Here is a 19,316-nt window from a genome sequence, read left to right as displayed (position 1 = left end):
CTGCCTCTCCCCTAGTCCCTGGGCCTCCTTATGCTTGAACATCCCAGCTCTGCCCCTGCCCCAAGGCCTTTGCATTTACTGGACTCTTTGACTTGAATGCTTGCTCCCAGTTTCTCCACTTCTTCAATTCTGCTGAGTCTTTAACATTACCTTCTTACCTTGGCTACCCTGTCTGACATTGTGTCCCATCAATTCCTGACCTCTTCTTTACCTAATTTTTTTCCACCACGCTAATCAGTATCTGACGCACCATGCCTTTTGCTCAATGACCTCGTCGCTTCTATATAGGCTCCACGTCTATAGCAGTGCCTACCATACAGAGGATGCTCAATAAATGTTTGCAGAATAAGTGGATGAAAAAATGAACAAACAGCCGAGGGAGAGATGTTGAAGACTATTAAAATCCGAAGGGGTCAGGCCACCACACAATGAATTCACCTCACAATGGACCACATGGTTCAGGCATCGCAGCATAGGGGGCGATGATGGAATGGACACACTTAGAGTGTACAGTGATAGGCATACATGTTTATGGCCATGTGCATCTTGCCTTTTATTTTCCTCTGCCTATTATTGGTGTTTCTCAGTGTTATTTGGTGGAGAAAACTTTCTGCTCTGCTCTGGGTTCGTTCATAATTGCTGCAGCAAAATAGGCACTCATAGCATTTATTGTCAGAGGAGGTTACGAACACACATGAATAGAGAAAGTAAATTTGGTAAAACTTTTCGCAGTTCGTGAAGGATTTAGGTTACGATGTTGTTTGTAAGGCTGAGTTAACTGTTCAACAGCCCTTATTCAAACAGGAAGTTGGAGTCATGTTATTACAATAGCTGTTCCATCTCGACACCTCTCAAAGGAAATTTCCAGCATTTGCTGCTAACATATGCCTAAAATTATGGCAATTTAAAAAAACTAATGAAATGGTTTTAAAATAGATCATCTTTCTTAATTGTCATTTATTATTTCACTTTCTTTCGGGTAGATATTGTCCCCATAGTGAACAGAGAATTGAGAATCTTGTGCACCCATGTAATGACTATAATTTGTTACAGCTAACTGACCATTTTCCTGTGTGGATTAGTTTGAGAGTTGCATGTGGCATATGTTAATCCGCAGCAGCCTTTCCAAGTATGTTGAATTATGAGCTTTGCAGAATTCTTTTGATGCCTAATTTCATCCAGCCTCCCAATTTGCCAAGTTCTATTCTTTCCTGCTTGCAGCAAGTGAATGGTCTCCTAGCTTCTGCCCCTCAACCCTGAACCCCCATACTTTTAAGATTATCCCTCGGTCTTTGTTTTTCCAAAGTTTTACTATGATGTACCTAATATGATTTTCTTTATATTTATCCTAGTCGGGTTGGTAGGATTCTTGCCTTTGAGGTCTGATATCTTTTGACAGTTTTGGAAAATTCTCAGCCAGTGACTGTTCAAATATGATTACTGCCTGTGGTCTTTCTCCTCTTCTTCCAGGACTCCACTGATACTTCTTATTGGAACATTTTATCAAGACACATATGTCTCTTACCTTCTTTTGCATATTTTCCATCATTTTTGCTCTCTTGAGTAAGTCTGATATTTTCCATTGACCTATTTTAGAGCTCCCTAAGCCTATCTCCTTCTATTAAATCCATCTATTGAGTTTTTTAATTTCTGTAATTGCATTTTTAGTTCTAGAGTTTCCATTTGATTCTTAATTTCTGTATCTGTCATCTATATTTCCTTTAAGTTGTTAATTAGAGACTGTATCTGATAACTTTACCCATTAGATTGTCTCAGTCCGTTTGGGCTGCTAGAAGATAATACCATAAACTGGGTAGCTTATAAATAACATAAATTTATTTCTCACAGTTCTAGAAGCTGGAAAGACCCAGATCAATGCATCACAATGATCTAGTGTTTGGCGAGGGCCCACCTCCTAATGGGTATCTTATCACTATGTCATTATATAGCGGAAGAGACAAGGGAGCTTTCTGGAGTTTTTTTTTTTTTTTTAATAAAAAAAATTTTTTCCATTCCTGAGGGTTCATGACCCAGTAATCTTCAAAGGTCCCACCTTCTAACACCATCAGTTAGAGATTAGATTTCAACATATGAATTTTGGGGGAACTCATTCAGATTACAGCATGGGTCATCTGTAGGCCTTTTTTTTTTTTTTTATCTATTTTTCCAACTTTGGGCTCTATTTCTTAAAGTACTTAGTAATTTTTAATCAAATAGCTCAGTTGGTATGAAAAAATTGGTTCTCAGTGATACTATCTCCAGTGAGTTGATACCCGTCTGGCAGATTTATAGAATGGGGGCTCTACCTACTTAGATTGGGTAAAATTTTCATAAGACTATCAAACTCTGGTTCTCCTCAATAGGGTTTGGTCCTCCAGGGATCCCAGTGGAGAGCTTGAAGTTATTATGGTTCTTCCTCCTCATCATCTCCTAAAAGCCCACTTTTTAATTCCTTGGAATCATAAAGTGATTCATTCTACTTTTTAGACACTGTTTGCTTAACTTCTTAGTCTTTAGCCTTGAACAGCTTAAAAATTTGGCAAATATCTGAAGTGGAAATTCACTAGTGTTGGGTTCACTTCTTTGTTATTTCTTCCTTTCCAAAATCTTCAACTTCAAATCCTAGATGCTTAAAAGTTCTAAACTCCAATTTTTGTCTTTCTACACCCTTAAAAGGCTGTCCGAAGTTCTGTTGGTTTCCCTGGTTTCCAGGAGAGGCCAGTGTATTCTCTCTTTTATTTCAGCTTACTCCTCTGTAATGACCTTCCTCCTAGGATTCTGCTCTCAAGCATGGATTTACTCAGTAGTTCTCTGATATCTTCAAACAATTTTTGTTGGCTGAGTAATAAATTTAGTTTCCATAGTTGTTTTTAACAAAAGAAATACTCTATGACATATAGAAATGGAATTTTGGAATTAAATTTTTCTTCTAAATTTTTATTTTAAGATTCCAGTTGACGTGTGTGTGTGTGTGTGTGTGTGTGTGTGTTTTAAGGTGTTTCCCTTTTATCAGTTTAGAGCAGCACTCTTCAATAGAAATAGTTGAAAACCACAAATTCAAACCTGTATATACTTTTCAATTTTCTAGAGGTCATATTTTTAAAAAGATAAACAGATAAAATGAATTTTATGATACATTTTTAACCCAAACAGAATGTTCTCAACATAACAACCTAAAAATTATTAATGATATATTTTACATACTTTCAAAATAAGTCTGCAAAATATAGTATATATTTTACTCTAGGATCTCAATTTGTACTAGCCAAACTTAAGCTCTTGTAGCCACGTACATTTAAGTGCTGCTGCATATGGCCATGCAGATCTACACAGAAAAGAATGAATAGATTTAATCAACAATGAGGGATTAAAAAGTAGACTAATTGAATTACTTGAAAGAAAATTGTCACTGGGTGATAGTTTGGTGAACTAATTTTTTGGTCTTTTACTTTATATCTTTTAGAAAGCTAGAGAAGGGGGTAGAATTTAATTTAAAACATCTCTATAGAATAAAACTAGATGTGAAAAAAATTTAAATAAAAGAGGACAAATTAAAAATCCATTGTCAAATTTTGATTTTAAACATACACATACACACACACACACACACACAAACACACACAAATCCTCATTTTAAGTCTTTGATATCTGCTTTACATTCCTGGGAGTGTTTGGATGGAGCAGGCTGTCTGAGTCAGTGGAATTAGTAAAGTAGGACTATCTACTCTGTGGTATGAAATCACACCTTTGGGCTTGAAATACCTTTCCAAGTCACTCAGGGCTGCTGCCATATCTGTGACAGATGGCAAATGTTTAATTGTACGATTAGAGGGAAAAAACCCTCAAGAGTTAAATAGCACTGAGAGGGTAACACATTGACTTAAATTTTAAGAAAAGAATAGAATCTTTCTTGACCTTTCTTTCTCACAAGTGCTGATGGTGATACAGAGTAACCAAGAATTTAAGCAACAGAGAATGGAAGATAAGATGGAGACTGGGCCTGGTGAAGACAAATTGTCTAGCAATATTTGCTAAAATTTACTGGGCACCTGTTATGCCTCAGACTTTGTTCTAAGATTTGACATTGATTAAGGCATTGATATTGATTATTAATAATAATCATTTGACATTGATTATTATAATTATTCTCAAGCATTCTGTAGGTGAGAAAATCGGCACAGAAAGGGTACCTGTTTAAAGTTCCACAGACAGTAAATGATGAAAATGGAATTTTAAATGACATTGACTCATTCTCAAGTCCTATACCTGAATTACTACCCTCTATGTTTTCTACATTTAACATATAATTTTACCTTGACCTGAATCTCCTGTTAAAAACTGGCTTTTGATATTCTATGTAATGCATTGCATAGACATGTCAGAATGAATTTAGATCATCAGTAAATACCTATTAGATATTATTCAAATCATTATATTTTATCTCTGTAATCTTAAGGAGTATTTCAATTTCACCAGTCTTAAAAAAGAAACAAAAAACAGAGACAAAGGGTGTCAATTTCCTGGGTTTTGATTAGATAACTGCCAAGTTTCTCCTATAATTCAGGGCTCTCTGACAGCTAAGTCAATATTAAAAATATTAGGGTTAATATTCCTTTGCCTATTATGCTCAACAGGGCATTATGTAGTAAATGATTCTGCTTTTATACTCCGAGATATTCTGCTATCAAGCAGGTTCAATTTCAGCCATCATTTCATTAAGATGTATCAGCTTTAAAGATAACCCCACACTAGACTGCCCGGTGTGAGGAGTAAGGTGTGTATCCTATCTTTTCTTTAACTTTGTTCATGTGCCTGGGTCTTCTATTTCATTTCAACATATCATAAGTCACTCCAGAATTAGGAATGAACCCTCTCAACAGCCATGTCACTTCAATTCTCCACACTGTGCTGTATCCTGTATCTTTAGAAGTCTCATCTCTCCAGATTACTGCTTCACACAATCATGAAGATTCTCTGCAATCCCTGATATTTGTGTGGATTTTGTGTTTCTGGAAGGTGCCAGACTGACAGATGACACTGATCTCTTTGTCACAAGAGTGGATAAAGAAGGCAGGCAACCCTCTATGCGGTAGCCTGCCAACATGGCTGCTTCTGGCCAAAAAGGAGAGACGCTCCATTGTAGCCTCTTTGCCAACCTTATCATGGAAAATGCCAACTGTAATTATGTGTCTGCTAGTCACAAGCTCCAGGACTAATACAGAAGGAATAAACTAATAAACAAAAGGCTTCCCTGGACTCCCCTTGAACTATCTTTATGTCCTCCTGGTTTACCAAAGGAACATTTTTCAGAAACATTGCCAATTCCACAGCTGGTCTGGCTGCTGTTTCACACCTGTCTCTTCAGAAGAATAGATACCTCATAAGAATACAGTGTTGGTTCTGAGTGCTGACTTTGAAACTGAAGAGATGAGGAAAGAAACCACACCACTTATCATCAATGAGTACTTTTTAAATTTTGTCTCTATGTAAACTGGAAGAAGTGATTAAATACCAAGAGATTTGAGGTCAGATTGTCTTTGAATGAAATAACAATAAAGAACTTGAACTATGAGTTGTGGGCTCACTATAGCAAAGTAGTGGTTGCAAAATAATTTAGTACAGAGATATGTAACATGAGGCAATCCCATAATGGGAGAACGTGAACTCTAGTATTATAAAGTCAGATTTTTTTTCTATCTCTTATTTAACTCTGCAAGTGAACAAGTACAATGAAATTCAATAGGGTAATCTCAAGAAGATAGTAGTAGCCCCTTTGGTAAGTAGTCTCAGAACATATATTCTATGGTCAATTAAACCTAAGTAAATACACTCGAATATATTTTATTCAACTCTCTATAAGAGGAAAAGGTTTGGGATTGAAAAAGAAAAAAATATATGTATATATGTATTTTTTCCAATAAGGGAAATCTTTCTTTAAAAATGAGGAGAAAAAAATATCATACATTTTACACAGCAAACATAGATGACACATAAGGATATATAAACAAAGAATTTCATTATAGTGGCACTTTCAGTAGGGGGAGAAGGGGATGTTCTCAATGTTCTTAAATAAAATAATTGCTAAACAAATTATTGTTTATCCAGTATGTGATATAGATATCTAAGACTTATAGCAGGTAAAAATTGTTAATTCAGAAAAGGAAGTTGTTAAGAATAAAATATATGATCCCATTTTGATAAATAAAATTATTTTTAAAAAAACAACCTTGTACCTATAATTTCTATGCCCAAATAATGTCCTTGTGTATGAGCATAGAGAAAGACTTGAAAGGTTACAATCCAAAGTACAGAAAAAGGCAATGCATAAAAGGAAATGAAGAGAACTTAGGTGAAATTATTAAAAATAAAAAACAAATAAAAAGATACTTATTCTCTTTCTAAGGCCATTTGCAGGACACCTGGGTGACTCAATTGGTTAAGCATCTATCTTTGGCTCAGTTCATGATATCTGGGTCCTACGGTTGAGCCCTACGTCGAGCACCTCCTCAGCAGGGAATCTACTTCTCTCTCTCTCTCTTTCCCTCCCTCCCTCCCTAATGCTCATTACCTCTCTCTCTCTCTCTCTCTTGCTCTCAAATAAATAAATAAAATCCTAAAAAAAATTAAAAAGAGGGGCTTTTGCATGCTGGTATTATAGACTCATTTAAATACTTCCTCCACTGCCTGTCATAGTTTCTTAATTTTCCACATTAAGAATAATTCTGGTGATTTTATCAATCTATATATACAAATCTATCTGTGAATAAAGTCATTAAGAACACTCTATTTTTAAATTTTTATTTAAATTAATTAACATTTAATGTATTATTGGCTTCAGAGGTGGAGATCAGTGATTCATCAATCTTATATAACACTCATTACTCATTGGGCAGCCCGGGTGGCTCAGCGGTTTAGCGCCGCCTTCAGCCCAGGGTGTGATCCTGGAGACCTGGGACGGAGTCCCACGTCGGGCTCCCTGCATGGACCTGCTTCTCTTTTCCCTATGCCTGTCTCTGCCTCTCTCTCTCTCTCTCTCTCTCTCTCTGTGTGTGTGTGTCTCATGAATAGATAAATAAAATTAAAAAAAAAACACTCATTATCATTATATCCATGCCCTCCTTAATGTCCATCATCCAGTTACTCCATCCCTCTCCCCTGCAGTGACCTCTTTGTTTCCTATGATTAAGAGTTAGTAAGAGCTTCTTATGGTTTGCTCCCTCTCTAATTTTGTCTTGTTTTATTTTTTCCTCCCATTCTTTTTGATCGTCTGTTTTGTTTCTTAAATTTCACAGATGAGTGAGACCATATGATAATTGTCTTTCCTTGATTGACTTATTTCACTTAGCATAATATCCTCTATTTCCATCTACATTGTTGCAAATGGCAAGATTTGAGAAGATGTGGTATAATATAGGACTACTGCAATAGATTACTACTCAGTCATCAAAAAAAAAAAAAAAAGAGCACTCTTTTTTTATCACAGCAATTTGTCATATGAGGTAAGTGAAACCGAGTATCTTCAACATAAAACGTTCCTGGGAGGCCAGCCCTAAAAGCACACGCAGTTTCAGCAGATTCAGGCTTCTCCAACTCACATGAAAACTCCCAAAGAAGGATGAATACTCAGTTGGCATATCTATTTGGAAGAAAGATTTTCCCAGCCCATAGTCCTAACATCTCATTGGTCTCCTTTGTATCACACCCAATACTAAAGTAGAATAGTCAGGCATAGTGGAGTTTTCTTAACTGGCTTAGGTTGATTAACAACCCAAACCCTGGAGCTGGGGAGGGGCCCATGAAACAGATGGCTGTCCAGTGTCAGGACAAAATCAGAGTCCTTCCTAAAAAACAATGTGATATAAGTCTGGAGTGTTTTCCAATACCACCATGCACTTCTCCAATTCTCAGTGGACACCATCTGGGCCTCTGACTAATTTAACTGGATTCTGACACCAGTTACCTGGAGATGGCATTGACAGGTGAAGGGCTCAGCCCTACAAGACCACCCCCACCTCTGAAACCAGTCACCAAGTCTAGATTGTGACTTGTACTTCTGATCTATCAGCTATACATTGGGTTCCCATGAGTCCCTTCTCAGATTTGATAATTTGCTAGAATAGCCCACAAAGGCCAGGGAAACATTTACTTATATTTATCAGTTAATTATAAAGATATTACAAGGGATACAAACAAATAGCCTGATGAAAGGTACACAGGGCAAAGTCTCAAAAGGTCCATGAGTACAGGAGTTTTTGTCACTCTGAAACTGGATACATCATCCTACTATTGTGTAGATTCATTCACTAGTCCAGAAGCTCATCAAATCTCATTGTTCCAGAGTTTTTATAGAGCTTAATCTTTACCTTCCTTTCCCTGCCCCTGAAGTTGTTGAGTGGAGCTGAAAGTTCCAACTGCTAATCACTTGGTCTTTCTGGTGACCAGCTCCATCTTGAAGCTATCTAAGGGCCCCACCTTAAATTACCTCATTAACATAAACTTCAGTGTACTCAAAGGGGCCCCTTATGAATAATAAAAGACAATCTCCGCACTTAGGAGATGCTATGGGTTTTAAGGAGATCTGTTCCAGCAACTTGGGACATAGACCAAATATATTTCTTATTATACCATAGTAAGACACAATGGCCAGAGAATAGGCTTATCAACTTTGGCTGCCAAAGTTTTATTTTATATATTTCACTGAGGCTGGTTTACTTGAATGACTGTCTTCCTACTAAACTGAAAGCTCCTTGATAACAGTCCTAGGTTTGCTCTTTTTCATATCCTTTGCATTTAGCACTTAAAGAATAGAACGTAAGTGAACCTTCATTTATAGGATACTCAACAATTTTGCTATATACCATTTTCCTCTTACCCTACTGTGAAAAAAAAAGCCATGCTCAGATGTTTGGCAGCTTGCTCACCGGTACATACTTCAAAACTACAGAAAAGTAGATGTGCCATGGTTTTCATAGATTCTTTATGAGGGTAAGCATGGCTGCATGACTGATTCATTAGTTAGTTGAAGATAGTAGGAAAGTTGACCTTTAATTATTTTCAACTATAGAGAGGATTGTGAGTCACAAAACTAAATTTTTGGGTACCCCATTAAAGAGCTAACAATATTGCATGCAACACAATAATCTCTTTTGTAAAATGGATCATAGCATTTTGAAATACAAACAATTCCCGATGTGACATTAAAATGTTGCCAAGGGATGCCTGGGTAGCTCAGCGGTTGAGCTTCTGCCTTTGGCTCAGGTCGTGATCCCCTGGGACTCGGGATGGAGTCCCACATCGGAGTCCTTGAAGGGAGCCTGCTTCTCCCACGGCCTGTCTCTGCCTCTCTGTGTCTCTCATGAATAAATAAATAAAATTTTAAAAAAATGTTCTTGTCAACATTTATTTACTTACTCCTGATGACTTCAGTGATAGAAAATAAATAAAGCCATGTTTTTACTTCTGTTTTCTTGTACAAATGCACAGATCTACATTAACCTTTATCCTCAGATTTTTTCCCCTAATTTCCCTCTCTTTTTTGCAAGATTAAAGAAACAAGATTACATTAACAAGTATTCTTTTTTCCCCTCAGTTTTATTGAAAGAGAATAGACATATATCACTGTAGATGTCTAAAATGTAAAACATGATGGTTTAGTGTACATATATTGTGAAATAATCATCCAAATACATTCAGCTAACATGCATCATCTCATATAGATACAATATATGCAATATAAAGAAAATACAAAAAAAATTTTTTTTGATATTTTATTTATTTATTCTTGAGAGACACAGAGAGAGAGAGTGAGAGGCAGAGATACAGGCAGAGGGAGAAGCAGGCTCCATGCAGGGAGCCCGATGTGGAACTCGATCCCGGGTCCCCAGGATCAGGCCCCAGACTGAAGGTGACGTTAAACCCCTGAGCCACCAGGGCTGCCCCAGAAAAAAATTTTCAAAAAGAAACTTTACACTTTTACTTTCTTTCATTACATTTTAGGATATGGTTACAATTTACATATATTTTGTATTATGTAACTAATAACAGCTTATTGTAGCCATGGTTATTATTTTACTGTGTTCTTTTTTGACTTTTAAGCTAGAGTTGTAAGTGCATTATGCACCATCATTAATCCACCGCTAAATTACAGAATCTAACTTAATACATATAATCTGACTATACATTTACCAGCAATAGTGAGTTTTATGCTACCTTTTTATGCTTTTTTTTAAGATTTTATTTATTCATGAGAGACACAGAGAGAGAGAGGGAGAGGCAGAGACACAAGCAGAGGGAGAAACAGGCTCCGTGCAGGGAGCTGCATGGGGTACTTGATCCTGCGACCCGAGGTCACAATCTGAGTCGAAGCCAGATGCTCAACCTCTGAGCCATCCAAGCATCCCCCTTTTTATGTTTTTGTGATGTTAATTTGTATCTTTTACTTCCACTCAAAGAACTCCCTTTAGCATTTCTTGTCAGGCAGATCTAGTGGTAATAAAATTCTTTTTTTTTTTTTAATTTTTATTTATTTATGATAGTCACAGAGAGAGAGAGAGAGAGAGAGAGAGGCAGAGACACAGGCAGAGGGAGAAGCGGGCTCCATGCACCGGGAGCCCGATGTGGGATTCGATCCCGGGTCTCCAGGATCGCGCCCTGGTCCAAAGGCAGGCGCCAAACCGCTGCGCCACCCAGGGATCCCGGTAATAAAATTCTTAGGCTTAATTTCGGAAAAACTTTAGCTTTCCTTCATTTCTGGACAGCTGCCTATATTGGGACACCTAGGTAGTTCAGTGGTTGGACATCTGCCTTTGGCTCAGGACGTGATCCTGGAGTCCCGGGATTGAGTCCCACATGGGGCTCCGGCATGGAGCCTGCTTCTCCCTCTGCCTGTATCTCTGCCTCTCTCTGTGTGTCTCTCATGAATAATTAAAAAAAGAAAAGAAAAAAAGAAAAGAAAAGAAAAGAAAAGAAAGGAAAGAAAAGAAAGAAAAGAAAAGAAAAAAGAAAAGAAAAGAAGAAAAGAAAAGAAAAAAGAAAGAAAAGAAAAGAAAAGAAAAGAAAAGAAAAGAAAAGAAAAGAAAAGAAAAAAAGAAAAAAAGAAAGAAAAGAAAGAAAAGAAATCTGCCTATAGTCCAGTGGAAGCCCCCTTTTATGTAACTTCTCTCTTTTCTCTGGCTGGTTTCAAAATTATTTTTTTGTCTTTGACTTTTGACAATTTAATTTTAATGTGTTTTGGTGTAGCCCTATTCAGATTCAAACTATTGGGATCTTTTGGGCCTTGTGGCTCTACATGTCCATTTCTCTCTCCAGGTTCGGGGAGTTTTCAGTCATTATTGCTTTAATATACTTTCTGTCCCTTTCTCTTTCTTTTCTGTTTCTGGAATCTTTTCATTGTTTCCTATAATTCCCATAGGCTTTTAAAATTCTTTTTTATTGTTTCTTTGGAATATTACTCAGCCATCAGAAAGGAGGAATACCCACCATTTGCTTCAATGTAGATGGAATTCGAGGGTATTATGCTGAGTGAAATAAGTCAATCAGAGAAAGACAATCATCATATGGTTCCACTCATATGTAGAATATAAGAAATAGCAAAAGGGATTATAAGGGAAAGGAAGGAAATTTGGTGGGGAAAAATTAAGAGGAAGACAAACTGTGAAAGACTCCTAACTCTGGGAAATAAACAAAGGGTTGCAGATGGGGAGGTGGGTAGGGCAATGGGGTTACTGGGTGAGGGGCACTAAGGAGGGCGCTTGATGGAATGAGCACTGGGTGTTATACTATATGTTGGCAAATTGAATTTAAATTTAAAAAAATAAGTATTTAAAAAATTCGTTTTTACCTTTCTTTTTTTTTTTTTTTTTCCTTTTTGCTCTTCTAATTTCAAACATCTTATCCTCCAGATCGCCAATTCTTTCTTCTGGTTGGTCAAGTCAGTTTTTGAAACTCTTTATTGAGCACTTCTGTTCAGTTGTTATATTTTTCAACTCCAGGATATTTTTTGTGTGTGAGTGTTTTCTATTGCTTTGTCGATCCTTTTATATTTTCAGTGTATTTTTTCCCTAATTCTGTTTTGTTGTCTGTGTGTTTGATAGTTCATCAAACTTCTTTAACAGGGCTATTCTGAATTCTTTGTCTGACAGTTCATAGATCTCCATTTCTTAAAGATCAGTTATTAGAGCTTTATTAGTTTCCTTTGGTAATGTCACATTTACCTGTTTTTCATGATCCTTCATTCCTTACATTGGTATCTGCAAATTTGACTAATAGTGTTCTCTTGTAGACTTTACAGGTTTACTGTGGCAGAGACAAATCTACAACAGGCAGCTCAGTTTGGGTTTCTGGGTATGTCTACTGGTAAGGCCTTTAGGCAGGTGGGAACTGCTATGACAGTCTAGTTTTGGAAAAGGCAACTGTTTGAGTTCTGATATTGGGGATGGAGGGTTTGCCGCTGGCTGAGAACAATTGAATGACTACTGGCTTGGTTCCCTACTCAAGTAAGGCCATAAGATGGGCTATGTGGTTGCTCTGGCCAGGCTACCCAGATGATCAGGAATGGGTATTATATTAAGTTATAGATGGGTCTATGAATTAGCACCAGGGCAGAGAAGCAAGAGGGAAGCCAGGTCCTGTATGATTGTTGTTTGGGGATCTGACTTAGACAAGAGTAAGCATGAAATTCCTTGGTCAGGTGATGTCATCATTCTACTCTGCAGACAGGGAAAGCCACCAGCTATGCTTTCTTTTCAAATGCCACTGTAAGTGGGGCTGCTGGATGGGCTGTGCTGTTTTTCATGTTTTCTGGTTAAGTTCCCTGGTCAGGCAGGTGGAGGCTGTATTTAGTAATGAGTGGGGCTATGAATTAGTTTCCCTGCCTAGGCATAGTGAAAGAAGCAGCTCTAAGGCCAATAAAGCTCTTTGTCGTCTTAATTCAAGCGTTGCCCCAAGTTCCCTGGCTGAACAGGTCCACTGGCATTGCCCTGCACACTATCAGCTCTGCTTGCCATTCTTTTGGCTCAAGTGCCACGGAGTCACACAGCTTCCTGGTATTCTCACTAATTCTTTTGGTCAGATGGGGCTGGAAGCTACTGCAGGTAGATAGAGCTATGTCTTGGCTCCCTTGTTTGGGTAGGAAGGGGAGGGTCTACTTCAGGCCACTCTCAATTTCCCAAACAGGCTCTCTGGTTAGGAAGGACCAGAAACTACCTTCAGCCTTGGCTATGAATAAATTGCCCTGCTTGGGTATACCATGGGAACTCGCCACCCCTGGTACAGGCTCTGCTCTGAGGGTAATCAGTTTTGCCACCCAGACTCTCTGCTCAAGCCCCACTGGGCTGCACAGCCTCCTGGAGTTCCCTCCAACCCCTCTAGTCAAATTTGGCAGAGAGACAATCTCCACAGTAAGTGCAGCTTGGACTCAGCTCCTTGCTTGGTTGCAGGTAAACCAGGCTCCAAGGCTGCCAAACCTCTGTTTAAGGTTTAGAATCTAGTGGATCTGTACCCTGCAAAGTTCCCTGATCTGAGTGCAATACTGACTTGGTTTTATAGATAAGCAAAACCCACCAGTTGGAATTACTATTTGGATGCTCCATGGGTGAACTTGGTCTGCCAAGATCTGTGCACCGTTTGTTGCAAGCCCCTCTCCACTTCTCCATCATAGATTCCTAGTGGCTGGTTCATACAGATTCCCTTGAAATCCCCGTAGTGGAGGTCAGAGCAGTGGCTCCCGCAAAGAGAACCACACTGCTGGTTGGGGGTGCGGAGGGGGTGGGCAGGGGAGGGGAGGTTGTCCTTCCTTCTCCTTTTCCCATAGAGGAACAGAAGACTCAATGGTGTCTGGTTCTTGAGTAGTTGTTAATTGTTCTGGTGAAGGGGAACTAAGTCAGAATCAACCTATGTTGTCATCTTGGCAGCGCTGCTACCTAGCAAGTACTCTTTTTTCAAGGTTAAATATGAGCATCTATATTATTTACCACACTCATTTTTCTAACTTTCCAGGACTCTGTAACTTCCAAGGAGGGTTTTTGTATTAGTTCCGACTTCTAATTTAAAATATCGGATAGCTAATGAGTTCTAATAACAAAGCAAATACCGGATTAAGCTTTAGATAAATGGTTTTCAGAGAAATCAAATGCTTATCTGTGCAGAGCTTGTATCATATTTACTTTTGATATAAATTTTAAATCAATATTTATTGCATTTAAGTTATGCTAATCTTTATTTTGAAAGCCAAAAAACAAAAATAAAAATAGCTGACCAAAGCACATTTTTTAAAGTGATTGTGGTGGGTAAAAATTGTTTTGCACATGCTTCAGAAAATGAAACGCAAAAATATGTTTTTTCATGTATATATTTTACATACAAAAACACAAATTTTTTGAAACATTCAGATATTACAAAATTTTTATTCAAACACGTGTTATTCATGTACTAACTGGCATAGGTATCAAACTTTCTCCTGATCTCTCTTCTTCTTTTTTAAAGATTTTTTTTGTTTTGTTTTGTTTTTGTTTTTTTTTTGTTTTTTTAATTTTTATTTATGATAGTCACAGAGAGAGAGAGGCAGAGACACAGGCAGAGCGAGAAGCAGGCTCCATGAGCCCGACGTGGGATTCGATCCCGGGTCTCCAGGATCGAGCCCTGGGCCAAAGGCAGGCGCCAAACCGCCACACCACCCAGGGATCCCTTAAAGATTTTTTAAAAGTAATCTCTACAACAATGTGAGGCTCAGCCTCACAACCCTGAGATCAAGAGTTATACAGTCTACTGGCTGAGCCATCCAGGCACTTCTAATCTCTTTTCTGTGAAAAGTATATTATATTTTACCTCTCTTTTTGTCTCTGTCTCTTTGTAATTTATTGCTAGTCTTGTGAATGGTAAACTTGAAGATTGACAATGGGGAAACCCTTAGTTTTCTAGACTGCATCTACCTACAATAAGACAAAGAATCAAATCTTTTGAAATTCTTTTCAGTGATAAACCATAAAAGGTTGTCCCATATTGCAACACAGATTAGCTATAATTTAAATTCTTTCTAAAGTATATTCAGTGCTTTCCAGTATCTAACAAAACTCAGCTAAAGGGAACAATATTGATTTAAGGTCATTCGAAAGATATTTAGCACATCCATTGTTTTACGTAGCAAACAATATATTCCTAATTAAGTCAGGCCATTCCAAAGCATGCTAGCCCACTTGTAGGATGGCATTTTCTGAATTGGTAGGAAGCCATGGGAAGACAAGTATGACAAATAAATCTATGTAGTTCTTAATGTTGCTTACCTAGTAAATGCCATTGTTTATTCCATAATGCTATATACAGTGTCCTTCTTTTAAGTATCCTTGAAAGAAATTCTTTCTCCTTCTATGATTAAGGATGTCAGTGCTTCCCTTGGTGTTTGGTTTTGCACTTTCTCAAAAACATTGAGAATCTAATCATAACCAATCACCCTCTTTTCATCTCGCTTAACGTCCATTCACAGCCAACTTTTAGAAATTATACTGGATAATGGCATACATTTTATGAGATTCTCATTTCTAGCTCTTGTTATTTTCCTTGGCTTAATCTTGTTATGTACTTGTAATTTATTTTATCTTTCCTTATTTTATATATATTTTAAGTTTCTTTAAATTTATTTTGGGTCAAGGTCCAGATAACATAGAAAAGAGAAGAGGAGACTGAGAGAACATTGCTTTATACTCCTCCTCACATCAGGCATGGTACCTTGAAATAGAGGGGATAGTAGAAATAGAATCGGTAGTTTCCTCTCCACTTTATAATAAGCACATTTTTTTTCCTATGGAAACTTAAGAATTTCTATAGATTTGTTAAATGGTACTCAGATTAACTTTCAAGAAAGCTATGGAATTGGATCAAAATAGTTTGAGTCTCAGATCAAAACAAAACTTAAGGGTTTAGCAGTCAGTGAATAGGTTTTATTAATTATGAATCTGGACAGGCTAACTTCAGGCATTAAAATTGGGTGTTAATTACACTAAATTTAAGCACTTAAGTAATATCTGGATTATTTTCAGTTACAGATTCTACCCTCTTATCCTGCCCACGACTTTGGGTTTTTTATTGAAACTCAGTACCAGAGATGCCTGGGTGGCTCAGTGGTTGAGCATCTGCCTTTGGCCCAGGGCGTGATCCCAGGGTTCTGGGATCGAGTCCCGTATCAGGCTCCCCAAAGGGAGCCTGCTTCTCCCTCTGCCTCTGTCTTTGCCTCTCTCCATGTGTCTCTCATGAATAAATAAAATCTTAAAAAAAAAAAAGAAAGAAACCCAGTACCACACTGGAAAAAATTCCTTTAAGAAATTGTTGAAGTATATGACCCTTTAACAAGATCTAAAACCAGCGACTTTATTAGGTAATTGTTAGCATGAACTTTATTGATAATGAAGTTTCCAAAAAAGACAAATGGTTTTGTTTGGGTGGGATCAAATACATTTCATGCAGTTTATATTATTTTCCCCCCAAGATTGGAAAACTTTGGCCTGGTTCCAGAACTATGAAAAAGAATCAACTTCAGTGTTAAATGCTAAAGCATTCATGAAAGAGATGCAGTCATTTGAGAAAGTTGAGTTCAAAACAGGAGAAAATGAAAAACACAGCCTCTTAAACCACTCCCCCCTTCCACCTTCTCATATTGCAAATACAATATTTCCATTATCAGAAGATCCATTTTCAAGTAAGAGCTGCTGCTAATACAATCTAAGTGGAAAAAAAAAAGAGAGAGAGAGAGAGAAAGAAGAAAAAGAAGAAAGAAAGAAAGAAGAAGAAAGAAAGAAAGAAAGAAAGAAAGAAAGAAAGAAAGAAAGAAAGAAAGAAGAAAGAAGAAAGAAAGAAAGAAAGAGAGAAGAAAGAAAGAAAGAAAGAAAGAAAGAAAGAAAGAAAGAAAGAAAGAAAAAGAAGAAGAAAGGAAGGAAGGAAGGAAGGAAGGAAGGAAGGAAGGAAGGAAGGAAGGAAGGAAGGAAAACCACGGTAAAACGGGTAAAAGAAATGCTGTGTAAATCATCCTTCAAAAGCTGTCCTGGGAGGAATGTGATATACCTCAGCATCTTAAGTGTTTAGCAAATAATTTCAGCTGTGCATTCTAAATGTAGCTCTCCCTCCTTTACCTAATTACCGAAATATGTGCTGCAGTTTGCAGAACTTCGCCACTGTCATAACTTTTCTTGAAGTTCAGCCAACCAATGATAATAAAGCTGTCACGAGATTAAAGGGGGCTGCAAGTCATTGCCTCTGACATTTATATGTAACATGGGAAATGCAAACAAGTATGTGGAGTTATTAGTAATATTATGGGCTTTGAATCCTTAAAATAGAGTGCTTAAGACATCTGCCTCTGCAAAGAGGGTGAGAATGAGGTAAATCCAAATTGCGTCCTCCTTTTGTTTAGACCAGGCAACAACCTAAAAAAGCACAGGGAGCAGCTTGTTTCATTTCTTCGGAAAACGTTAGTATGAAGCCTATGCCTCAGATGCCCACCCTCAGAAGGGATAAGCTGGACTGTGGAGAGAAGAAAATTGTCAAACTTTTCATACGACCCTGGGGCCCCTTCCTGGCCTGGCCTCCTATAGATTTCAGCGCCAGCTCTGGGCGCAGAGCAGTTCAACACTGTGGAGGAGGCAGCAAAAGTCTCCTTGGAGAGTTTCCTGCTATGTTCAAATTTCTTCTGTTTGTTTTTGTTTAGTGGACACCAAATTACCAAGGAAGTTTTAGAGACAAAATATTGTACTGTTTTAAAAACTATTGGGGAATCTCCCATTTTATCCTTGAACTTAGCCCCCTTTTGTATTCTAATATTAGCTGTCTTCTCAATGGATTTGAGGTCTATCAAGAAGAGAATCGGTGAAGCTCTGGACCATGTTTGTCCCTTACTTCAGTATTTAGAAGAGACAATGCCTTTTGTTATCTTTGATGATGATGATAGATGGCCCAAATCTCTGATGAGACTGATTTGGAGCTTTACTTCATCAAACACTAGAATACTTTAACTTTTTAAATTGCTATGTGGGTGCTGATACTCGGGTACAATTTGGCCTCTGACAGTAAGTCAGGACAAGAAGAAAAATAATGGTTATTTGTAGTTGATATTCTAAACAATTTGAAACCAGAGCCTTTTCAGGGAAGGCTGTGATAATACTGCACACAAGCACTCCTGATTTGTTCATCCCTTTCCTGCTCTTGGAAACAGCAATTTGAGTGTGATTAGTGCAAGCATGATAAATTGCATAGGACAAGGTTCTGGAGGTTTATAAGGGTAATAGGATATGGGGAAAGGGACTGGGAGCCCTGGAACATTTGGTCTAGTTCCAATTCTGCTAATAACTATAATTATCACCAAATGAGCACCTACTATATCCAAGGAACTCCGGTTAGGTGCTTCCACGAATGGAATTGCATTTAATTAAGACTTAATTTTTATCTGCCATGATCTTATTTAAGAAAGCAGTGATTTTTTTTTCTTCAAATGTTTAAACATTGCTGAGAATAAGTTTTGCTTTAAATCTAAGTTCAGGACTAACTCTTTCCACTTAAGGGATTAAAACAAATCTGAGTAATTGCTCAGATTTGTTTTATAATTACCTATTGTGAAGATGAATGAACTAAAATGGACCTGAGTCTACCAGTGATCAAGGAGAAAACTGCTTATTTGTAAAAGTCCATGGAGGATTCTCTTAGTTAGTATGTTATTTTTAGTCAACTAAATGCTGTATTGTGTCATCAATATAAATTAGCATGTGTCTGTCCAGAAGAAATCATTGAGCTTAAAATAGATCAGACTAACAGAAATGTAATTTTCATACTACATTGAACATATCACGTACGATGGTTATGTTATTATCACTGGTTTAATATATAAGAGTAAAATTTGCCTGTGGTCGAATAAAATCTGGAAGGTGAGATATAGAAAGTAACTCTTCAGAAAGTCTCATTAGTGATGGGCTTGTCAAATAGCCTCCTACAAACACACCCCTCCCGCATCACAGATTCTGCCCCCCCTTTCTCTCTCTTTCTCTCCTCTGTATGAAATGATTACCTGTCCACACTGGACCCTATATGATTTTAAATCATTCTACACAGTTTGTTTTAAGTGTTATTAAAACTACAGGAGTGTTACTATCTGAAGGAATTACTGCCAATCGCAAAATTTCAGACATTGAATTGTAACTTTGAATTCAAATTCTGTTTTAATTAGGAATAAGATAGTTCAACAAGGCATACAAAAGAGCTCACAACTATCAAATACGGATTATTTAAAAAGAAGTGATAATTATGTTTTTTTGCATCGATTTAAGTGACTTAACAGGACT

Source organism: Vulpes vulpes, chromosome 1, assembly GCF_048418805.1.
Source record: "Vulpes vulpes isolate BD-2025 chromosome 1, VulVul3, whole genome shotgun sequence".
Taxonomy (NCBI): Eukaryota; Metazoa; Chordata; class Mammalia; order Carnivora; family Canidae; genus Vulpes; species Vulpes vulpes.
This window is presented reverse-complemented; position numbering follows the sequence as displayed.